The 10,755-nt window shown below is 63.9% G+C and overlaps 1 long non-coding RNA gene across 1 annotated transcript; it reads right to left on the reverse strand.

Moving 5' to 3' along the window:
• Positions 1-5,153: 5,153 nt before the first annotated feature.
• LOC112580655 lies at positions 5,154-10,471 on the reverse strand. Its single transcript, XR_003104998.3, has 3 exons — positions 9,995-10,471; positions 9,481-9,639; positions 5,154-8,657 (listed from the first exon to the last, which is right to left on the reverse strand). It is a non-coding gene; the product is annotated as an uncharacterized LOC112580655 (long non-coding RNA).
• Positions 10,472-10,755: the final 284 nt, after the last annotated feature.

Consider the following 10,755-nt stretch of genomic DNA (forward strand, 5'->3'; position numbering starts at 1 on the left):
GGCCCTGGGCGGCAGCTCAGACGGGCCGGCCCTGACTTGGGCTGCCCTTTGTTCGCTGCTCCTGCCTCCTGCCCGCCGTCTGCTGCCATCGTCAGCTCAGCTGGGGGACCCACCTGCTCCTCGGAAAGGCCCCCGGGGCGCCTGTTCCCCCAGTGACGGATGCTCTGCCGGCCCCATGAGGCCCCTCCTGCGTCTGGAGTGGGACGAGCACAGACTCCCTCACCCAGGGTGTGTGACCTCAGAGGTGCCCGAAGGCCATCCAGCCGGGCACCCTGCAGCCCACAGCGCCATCTGCCAGCCCCAGCAGGGACGCCCGCCCGTCTGCCTGGCTTCCAGCTCAGGGCACCTCAAGGAGCCAGAGGGACCCCGTCCTGCTCAGCTCAGCCTCCAGGCCTGGCTGTCTGCACCGTTGGCAACCCCCACCCGGGGCAGTCAGGCCCCTGTGACACGCAGTCCCTGTGGAGCCGGTGTGCGTCCCTCTTTGTCTCCACAGGGTCGAGGGTGTACGGAGGGTCCAGCGAGCCCTAGGGGCTTCAGCAACAGGCCCGAGGAGGCTGGGAGGTGAGGAGAGACCTGCTCCTGGATTTCAGGGTGCCCTCATAACTGGAGCCCAGCCAGGAGGGGCTGGAAGGCCGGCTTGGGAAATGGACATCCGCCTGGCGCTTGGGCTCACCAGCCAGAAGGCAGTCTGGCCTCCGCAGGCCTTTTCCTCTGGAGAAAGCACTGGAACTGCCTTCTCTCCGTGCCGGCTGGGTCCTGCGGCTGCTGCCTCCTCAGCACGTGTGTGCTCAGTTGCTTCAGTCCAGCTCCTTGCAACCCCACGGACGGCAGCCCGCCAGGCTCCTCTGTCCTGGCTTCTGCAGCCTCAGCCCCCAAAGGGGCTATCTCGGCCGCTCGCTGACCAAGCCCACCCAGCCCGGGGCGGTGAGGCTGTGCCCCCCATTTGGACTCCAGCTGCCGGGCCTTTCTGGGGAAGCTGGTTCAGGCTGGGCCCCCCGTCTTTGGGCTGCAGGCAGAAGACCCCGCCTGGGGCCATGCCCCCCTAGGTTCCCAGTCCTGCTGGCTGACGCGGGGGTGGGGAGTGGGCCCCCAGCCAAGCCTGGGCTCCTGGGAGAGGCTGTCTGCCTGTGCCGGGGGGCACGAGGCGGGGTAAGCAAGTCATCCCCCGCCCCCAGCTGAGCAGTGCGGGTGTGGTTTCAGGAGACACCTTGAGTTAAGAATCTGCAGGTGGAGCGTCATGAGGCACTTGCAACCCCACGGATGGCAGCCTGCCAGGCTGCAGTGCCAGGGGTCTGGCCGGTGTCCCTGGCCGGTCAACTAAGTGCTTGCCACCCACAGGCCCCGCCCCCAGTGAGGCCCTCGCTGGCTAGGAGGGGTGTAGACGAGAAGCCGTGATGGTGGGCGAGGGGCCAAGTGCTGACCCGGAGAGAGGAGCCGGATCCCCTGGGTGGGGGGCACCCTGGGCTGAATCCAGACCTCTGCCCACACCCCAACCCACCCTGGTCCTGGAGGGCTCCCACCCCCACCCCCGGCAGCGATCCCAGCTCAGAGGGGACCCTGGGACGCAGCAGCCCCAGCCCCTGGGCCTGGCACGGACCCCCGAGGACATGTCGCCAGCCCTTGGTGCCCGCCAAGCCGGTGCTCCCGTCTCGCTGACACTCGGGCTGGAGCCGCTGTGGCGCCGGCTGTGGTGCCCGCAGCGTGGCCGCGCCCCCCGTGGGGCCGTGTTGGCCACCATTCCTGCACTGTGACGTCTGCTGTGATGTCCTCGGTGTGGCCCCCTCCCCGTCTGGCCGTGGGGCTGTCAGTCACCATCCCCGGGGGACGTTCCCTGGGGCCCCTCCTTGCCGTCCCCCTTTCGGTGGGCGTGATGTGTGCCGTGACGGTGCTGCCGCTACGCTATGACCCCTGCCAGGCTGCCGTCAGCCCTTCCCACGAGGGCAGCCCAGGGCTGTTTGCCCAGGGCCCTTCCTGTGGCCCCGACGGGCATGTCCTCACCACGGCCTGCCTGTGGGACCCTGTTAGCCTCCTGCCTGGGGTGCACACTCTGCCCTGGGCTCCCCGCTCCTGCTGTGGGCCTTCCGCCACTGGACTCAGTCTCCCCACGTGTCCCAGCCCCCGGGGAGGTGGGTCACGCGGGGCCACTTGCTGTGTCTTGTCCGTCCTCTGCAGGAGGAGAGTGTGGGGCCGCCCGGCAGCTGAGACCAGCTCAGGCTCACTCAGAGGTCTAAGCCTGGCATGGGGCCGCTGACCGCCCTGCCCATCCGGGCTCCAGGATGGCCATGTGGGAGGAGGCGGGCAGGTGGGGTCCTTGCCCCGGCCCGTGTCTTCCCTTCCAGGCCCTGGAGCCTGCGGGACAGTTGCTCTGTTGATAAAATCAGTTCTCAGAGCTTTCAAAGAGCAGGGCTGGGCTTAGCGGCGTCCTCCGTGATTAGTCTGCCGCCCTGCAGCCTCTGAAAGTGCCTCCCGAGATCGCATCAGGTCCCAGGCTCGTCTTCAAGGCGAGGAGACGCGTCTGCGGTGGGGCTGAGCCCGAGGGGGGACACTCGGGCCCTGTCCCGTCCTCCCCACCGCCCCCCACCCAGCAGGTCTGTGGGCAGCTGGCTAACTGGGAGAGTGTCCTGCGGGAAGCACAGAGGAGGCCAGACCGGATCCTTCCAGGGCAGGGCGCTCCTGCTCTCAGAAGCGGTCACAGCCCCAGGGACAGGCGGCATTCCCAGGCTGCCCGCCCGCGGCTGCCGTGGGGTCTGGCGATGGGGTGGGCGCTAGTGCGCCCTGGGATCCCCTGCTGACCCCCTGCGGGACCCGCACCTGAGGACAGGGGCCCACACCACAGTGCAGAGGGGTGGTGTCCCAGACTAAGTGCTTGGTCGGGCAGCGGCCTGGGAAGCCACCTGGACCTTCCCAGGGCACGGCCGGGAGCCTCCTCTTTCCCCTCCTCCTCCTCCTTCTGTGCAGTTTCCAGACACCCACGAGGCCAGACTGGAATCAGTAGGTTCCTCCACCGAGAAGCATGGTCACCTCCTGGGCCCTGAAAGAGCCTTCGGCCAGAGCCGAGGTCAGAGCGGAGGTCAGCACAGAGGTCAGAGCCGAGGTCAGCACGGAGGTCAGAGCCGAGGTCAGAGTGGAGGTCAGCACAGAGGTCAGAGCGGAGGTCAGCATGGAGGTCAGAGCCGAGGTCAGAGTGGAGGTCAGTATAGAGGTCAGAGCAGAGGTCAGCATGGAGGTCAGAACTGAGGTCAGAGTGGAGGTCAGTACGGAGGTCAGAGCGGAGGTCAGCACAGAGCTCAGCACAGAGGTTAGAGCCGAGGTCAGAGCGGAGGTCAGCATGGAGGTCAGAGCCGAGGTCAGTATAGAGGTCAGAGCGGAGGTCAGCACGGAGGTCAGAGCCGAGGTCAGTATAGAGGTCAGAGCGGAGGTCAGCATGGAGGCCAGTATAGAGGCCAGAACGCAGGTCAGTACAGAGGTCAGCACAGAGGTCAGAATTGAGGTCAGAGCCGAGGTTGGAGCAGAAGCCAGTGCCTCCAGGCAGAGCAGAGGCCAGTGTCCTTGAGAACAGGGGGCAGGGCGGGGAGGGGGCTGCAGATTTCAGTCTCTGACCCTCAGGCCCCCCACCTTCTCTGTGGTCGCCTCCACGTGGGGCTGGCCCCCTCCTTCTCTGTGGTCACCTCCGCATGGGGCTGTCCCCCCCATCCTTTCTGTGGTCACCTCCGTGTGGGCTGGCTCCCTCCTTTTCTATGGTCGCCTCTGCGTGGGCTGGCCCCCACCTTCTCTGTGGTCGCCTCCGCGTGGGGCTAGCCCCCCACCCTCTCTGTGGTCAGCACCACAGAGCTGACTCAAGTTATCGTAAACGCAGCCTCATGGATGTTTTTGTCCAGAAAGGACGACACGGGAGAGGACCAGGGATCTGGAGGCGGGATTCCCACCGCAGGTGCCGAGTGCGTTGGATTCAGCAGAGCTGAGCGGAGCTGGGTGTTTCCACTCAGGCCGGATGGCGAGGAGTGGAGGGTACATGTTTTTCCAGCACAGAACGGCCAGCAGTGCCCCCACCCAGGTATGTTCCCACCTCCTGCCCTGGTCACCAGGGGCCAGGCGAGGGCAGCGGACCCAGAGCCACCCAGGGCCCAAGCCGTGCCCAAGGGCCAGTGTGTTGGCAACGCCTGGGGTGTTTGAGATCTGCCGATATGGATCAGAAAGCTTCTTAATATTCACAACACACATCGTACACGTTCATCAGAATTATTTTTCCAGGTTGTATTTTTGTAAAAAGAGAAGTTCATTACCTTTTCTCGTTATAAAAGTTCTTACCACTATGGAAAATTTAGAAAATGTAGAAATTAAATAAGAAGAAGGAAATGAAAATTTCCCCAGTGCCGCCTCCCCAAGATAACCACTTCATTAGCCAGAGTTTTGTGTCTGCTTGTTTTACTGAAAACTTTTCATGGTCACTCTCTGCACAACCAAAGATTCCTTAAAAGCAAGATCTACGTTCCTGCCTGCAGCTTCTCGGCACAGGATGCGCACTGGTTCCCACATGCCTCGGTCACAGCGTTCCCGCTCTATGATTGAAGGTGCTGAGTCACGCCTGTCCTTGTCACAAATCACTGACCCTTTTCCAACTGTGCCCTGAGCTGCCTGGCAGAGGTGTGGAATCGCTCCCACGCTGGTGACGTCCCGAGCTGCACTGCTTTTCAGAACGCCCTCGCCAGTTTACACGTCCCTTAGCACTGGCGACCCACTCCAGTGCTCCTGCCTGGAGAGTCCCAGGGACGGGGAGCCTGGTGGGCTGCAGTCCATGGGGTCGCACAGAGTCGGACACGACTGAGCGACTTCACTTTCACTTTTCACTTTTATGCGCTGAGGAAGGAAATGGCAACCCACTCCAGTGCTCTTGCCTGGAGAGTCCCAGGGATGGAGGAGCCTGGTGAGCTGCCGTCTAAGGGGTCGCACAGAGTCGGACACGACTGAGCGACTTCACTTTCACTTTTCACTTTCATGCATTGGAGAAGGAAATGGCAGCCCACTCCAGTGCTCCTGCCTGGAGAGTCCCAGGGACAGGGAGCCTGGTGGGCTGCCATCTATGGGGTTGCACAGAGTCGGACACGACTGAAGCGACTTAGCAGCAGCAGCAGCAGCAGCAGCCTACAGGCAAGCCCCTGGCATTCTGAAACCAATGAGAAACTGAAAAAGTCTCATTTTTGTTTAGTTTCTATTTTGTTTAGTATTTATTTCTTTGGCTATGATCAAGATTGACTTCTATATTAATGCTTACATTAATTACATTTCTATAGTTATTACAGTATAATTTTTATTCGTGGGTGAGAGCTTTTGCTGGGCTTCCCTGGTGGCTCAGTGGTAAAGAATCCGCCTGTCAGTGGGGGAGACAGTGCAGGTGGGTTTGATCATGGGTCGGGAAGATCCTCTGGAGAAGGAAATGGAAACCCACTGCACTATTCTTGCTGGGAAATCCCAAGGACGGAGGAGCCTGGCGGGCTACAGTCTGTGGGTCGCAAAGAATCGGACGTGATTTAGCAACTAGACAACAGGAGCTCTCTGCATGTGAAGGACCTGTCTGCCCTAAACAGCGGGAGCTCCTTGCATGTGAGGGGCCTGTCTGCCCGTCTTCTGCTGCGAACAGTCACCCAGTCTGCTCTCAGACTTGCTTTCTGTTTCCGATTTACGGAAGTTTAATATTTCTATATAGGAAAAAAAATCCCTGCACCTTCTCTTCTTCTGTGATTGGATGGTGTTTATCCTTGGTGAGTCTTAGCGCATTGGAGCAGCTGCTTAGTCTGCTGTGGACGGCAGCTGCCCGGATCCCCAAGCCCCCGTCCATGCCTGGAGCGGCCGGAGGTCCGGCAGTACTGAGCAGGCGCCCGGGTCCTCCGCTCCCCTGGACTGGCAGCCTCGACAGGATGGGTGAGGGTGACCACCTGCTGCTCGAATCCGGCTGGGAGCGCCAGGGGCCTGGCCGGAGCGTGTCCCTGGGGTGGGGCGCCTGGCTGAGGGGTCTCCCATCGTCCTGCACGTGCTTGCCAAGCCCCAGCCAGCAGGAGTCCCGAGGGCATCTCCTGAGGTCCCAGAGGGCAGAGCTGGCTCAGAGTGGACCCACAGCCGGGGCTCAGGATGTCCAGCCGGAGGGAGACCCCTGTGAGTGGAGCCCCCAGACCCCAGCTCCTGCAAAGCCCCCATCAGAGGAGATGGGGAAGTGGGGGCCTTCCCTGAGCTGCCTGGCACGGACCCCCTCCCATCTGCAGAACCAGCCCAGCCACCGTTTCCCTGAAGGAAGGAGACCCTGCCGCCCACCCGGATGCCGGACGCCCTTAGAAGCCTCCCCCAGCTCCTGTGCTGCCGGGGGCCCAGCTCTCCGACTCCAGGGGAGAGGCTCCCAGGGCTGGGTGACGGGTGGGGACCCATGCTCCCTCCCCCAGGGCCGTGGGGAGTGGTCACAGCCCTACTGGTCCGAGTCGTCCTTCCTGGCTCCAGGGAGGAGGTCCGGTCAGCCCATGCCCTTGGAGCCGCTGGCAGGAGGTAGGCGGCCTGGGCTCAGGCCCTCTGGACAGGACCAGGCCCACTGCCCAGCCGAGAGGGCCGCATGCGCCTCTCCAGTGTCTGCTCTGGGGCCTTTTCATGGCCGGCTGGTCAGGACGCCACCTGCTCACGTGACGCCCGGAGGTTCCGTGTGTCCCCCGCAACCGCGGCAGTGCCTGCGCGACCTCAGTGAACCCCAGCGGCCCACATCGCCTTCTCTCGGTGACTGCCGGGGGGCCCACATGGTGGCCTCACCATGTCCTCTTCAAGGTCCAGGAGCAGAAGGGGGCTGGAGGAGGACCTCCTCCTTCCACCCCCCCCCAAGACGCTCACACGCACACACGTGTGCTCACACCCGAACAAGCACACACGCGTTCACACGCCTGTACACATGCCTGCACATCTGGGGGCCTGGGGGGGCGGGGCTGCCAGCGGGGCTCACAAACGCGCGTGCACGCAAGTGGCGCAGGCGCCCTGGCGCTCCCAGGGTCCCCCGCCCTCTGCACGTTCCCCGGCGCCCTGGCCCTCGCTTGTTCAGGGCTCTGCAGCCACGGTCTCGAGTCCATGGCGGGGTGCTCAGCCGCCTCCCCGCGGGCCCCACGGGCTTGCTGAAACGCGCGATTTCTCTGAAATGCGGAATCGACCGAGAGACCGGAGCAGGCTTGAAGCTGTCAGCACCTCGGTCCAGCTGCTTTTCGTTGCGCAAGGTCGTTAGGAAATAACCACAGATTCTGCCCCCCGCCTCTGGGGGAGGGCGGTGGTGAACTCTGACCTCCTCCTCTGTCTCCCCAGTGCTATTCCAGTGATTTCCTGCCAGAGCGGCCTGGACTCGGGCAAGGAGGCGGCCCTGTGCTCGGCCAGCTGGTAACAGCTGTTCAGCCAGGCTGGGCCTCCAGAATCAGTTCCTCCATGGATGCAGCACAGACCTTGACCCCAGACCCAGGAGTCTGTCGCAGGGGCGGAGGCAGTGCCCTCAGCCACCAGCCCTGGAGTCCACGGGACACGTGGCATGTGACAGGGGAGGTGATGGTGGCTGGGGGCGGCGGGGACCTGGGCAGGGGTGCCACTCAGCCCCCTCTGTGGGCTCCCCGGCCGGCACCTGGTGACTGTCACCCCTGAGGGCGGAGCCTGGTGTTACTCAGGGCGACAGCAGGGGCCTGGTGGCTGACCTGGGCTCTCCTGGGCCTCCCAGGTCCTGGCCAGCCCTAGCTGTCGCTGTTGTGCCCCCTGGTCCTGCTGACGGGACCTCTGTCAAGGGCTCTGCATGAGGACCCCCAGGGCGGGAGGGCTTCTCCCTCTGCGCCCCCAGGAAGGGGGTTTCAGCCCTTACCCGCTGCAGCCTGACTGCTGGGGCCAGGTACCACCCTCCCTGCCCATCAGGCCCGGGAAATGGGGTGCTGACTGATGGCCCCACTCACCGCTGAGAGCGCCCAGGGGCAGGAAGGTGGAAGACACGCTTCAGACCACCGTCCCCCCAGCCCGCCGTAAACCTCCCAGGGAGCCGGGGAGCAGCTGGACCCACCCCTGACCTGCGGGTCAGCCCCGGGCCAAGCCCCTCCTATGGGCCCCCTACTCTCAGGAGGGGTGCTCGTCTCAGGTGCGAGGCCAGAGCAGGGCTGGAGATGGAGTGGGGGCCACTCAGGCCAGCATGGCGGGAACAGCAGGACAGGCCTGGGCTGGAGGCAGCTGGAAGTCTGGGGGTACAGCCTGGGGCGGGGGCAGCCCCTGAAGGGGTGCACGATGGGTGAGAGCGGCTTTCCGTTTGTGATTAGAGGGCTGATGCCGCAAGAGCTGCAGCCGGGAGCCTAACCCTAACCCTTCTCTCTCCCACCTCCCCTGCCTCTGCAGAAGGGGGGCGAGCTGGCTGAGTGGACACTGAGGCCGCCCTGGGAACTCAGAGAGCACCCAGGGCCCAGAGGAGGTGGGAAGCCTCTGCAGCAGAGGATCCCGGGGAGGTGGGGTGGGGGTGGACGGCCGTGGGGGGCAGGCCCTGCGGGACGGGGCGGGTCCCGGGCATGAGCTGCACAGGGCAAAGCCCCCTCGCGCTGTGGTTGGGAGCACGGGGTCCTGAGGCTGGTCAGCTTGCTGCAGCGAGCTCCAGGTCTCCAGCCTTCCGGAGCGTCGGCCTGGACGGTGCACAGACGAGTGGAGTTAAGGGCAGGCTGCCCCAGGGTGGCACCAGGTGGGGGCTCCCTCATGCTGCTGGGACCCCCTCCCGAGGCCGCTGCGTCTGGGTCCCCCAGGGGGAGGGGAGCCTCCAGAGTCTCAGGACTCAGAGTCCATGGGTCAGAGAGCTGGGCCGCACGCTGTTTCTCACGGCCCCAGGGTGCCAGGGTGTGCGTGGCCAAGTGTGTGGAGGGGTGTCCTGGATCGGGGCTCCCCATGGCCCTGGACGCTGGGCAGACCTTGTCACCCAGGGACAGGTATCGCCATGGCTCCTCCAGCCAAAGACGGGCGTGAGGATGAGGGGGCAGCCGTCAACAGGCAGGACCCCTCGCTGTGGGGGAGGCGGGGCCCAGAGTGTCTCCCTCACACCAGTGGGGTGTGTCCATGGGAGTGTAGGGCCGGGGAGCCCCAGTGCCCGGCTGGCAGCCCCGTCCCCCCCCAAGGCCCCCCAGCACCCAGCTGGCAGCCCCGTCCCCCCCAGGGCCCCCCAGTGTCCAGCTGGCAGCCCCACCCCCCCAGCACCTCCACTGTCCCAGAACCCCCAACCCCAGGTCGTCCTGTGCCGCGTCCTTGGCCCCTCCACTCCAGCAGCACCAGCTGCATTGCTGGCTGATGTGTGCCAAGCATGGTCCTGCCTCGGGGCCTTTGCACAGGTGTCCTGCACCTGGAAGCTCCTTGCACACACCTCCACGGCCCCTCTTGCTTTTTCTCCTCAGGAGGTACATCCCTGGTCCCGGGAAGCCCCCCCATCCCTGCATGTTTCTTTGCTGCCTGACTACTCACTCTGGCCACTCTAAGTTCCACGGAGCCTGGTGAGTGTCTGGACCTCGGCCCGGACAGGACAGGTTCTCAGAAATCACTTGCTGGATGGGTGGACGAGTGACTGGATGAACCTGGAGGGGAACACAGTACGCAATCCATGGCATGTGGTCAGTATATGATCTGGGGGGACACAGTGCCCAGTCCACGGCACGTGGTCAGTATATGATCTGGGGGGACATGGCACCCAGTCCACGGCACATGGTCAGTATATGAACCAGGGGGCACACAGCACCCAGTCCACGGCACGTGGTCAGTATATGATCTCAGGGGACATGGCACCCAGTCCACGGCACGTGGTCAGTATATGATCTGGGGGGCACACAGCATGCAGTCCACGGCACGTGGCCATAGAAATGTTATAAATCAAGTAGTTTAAATGCCAGAGGTGGGGGTCTAGGGGAGACACCGAGGATATTTCAAATCCAGCCTAGAGGAGGAGTCCCCATGTGATTCCGTAGGAGAAACCTGGACTTACCAGGCTGATTCTGGTCGGGGCAGGGAGCTGTCCTGGGCGGTTTTCAAGTGGACATCAGCCTTCATAAGGGGGTGGGCAGCGTGAGGAAACCACAGCCGATGGTCCCTGGACCTGAAGTGTCCTCTCAGGGGCCTCAAGGGTGTGTTCCGCCCCACTGTACCGGTTTCCCTGTTTGGGGTGACGAAGCGGGGCTCTCAAGAGGTGTGGCTTCCTCACGTGTCTCCTTCCCCCCACACCCGGGAGCCAGGGTTGGAGGGGTGGCGAAGGCCCACGGCTCTTGTGCGTCCAGGGAAAGGCTGGTCTTTTCTGGCCTGGCCCTGAGGTCAGCGGGGAGGGGCGGGTCCTTTGTGCTGCCTTCTGCTCGCTAAGGTCCTCAGTCTCCTGCTGGACACCTTTGGCCGAGGTGCTGCATCCTGTGCTCAGTCCTCCTGGAGAAGGCAGGACCTTCTCGGGTGGAGGTGGGCCTCACTGGGAGCCTCTCAGACTTTCTCTGCAGTCTCGCTCCCCGGGGCTCCAGGGAAAACCTTGCTCTGGGCTCTCACTGCCTGGAGGCTGGTTTCTGGGAATTATTCAGCGAGCACCGCCCAGAAGAATTCCCTGAAAGAGGCAGAAAGCAGAGGAGGATGACCATGGGGACGAGGAGGCCGAGGGAAGCGTCCCTCCTCCCTGCGCGTGACAGGGAGCAGAGTGACCCCGGCAGGGGCACGCTGCCCAGCTCCGTGACTGTCAGGCCACCTGCCTCTCGATGGCTGAGCCCTGGG

This window comes from Bubalus bubalis, chromosome 19 (assembly GCF_019923935.1).
Source record: "Bubalus bubalis isolate 160015118507 breed Murrah chromosome 19, NDDB_SH_1, whole genome shotgun sequence".
Classification (NCBI taxonomy): Eukaryota; Metazoa; Chordata; class Mammalia; order Artiodactyla; family Bovidae; genus Bubalus; species Bubalus bubalis.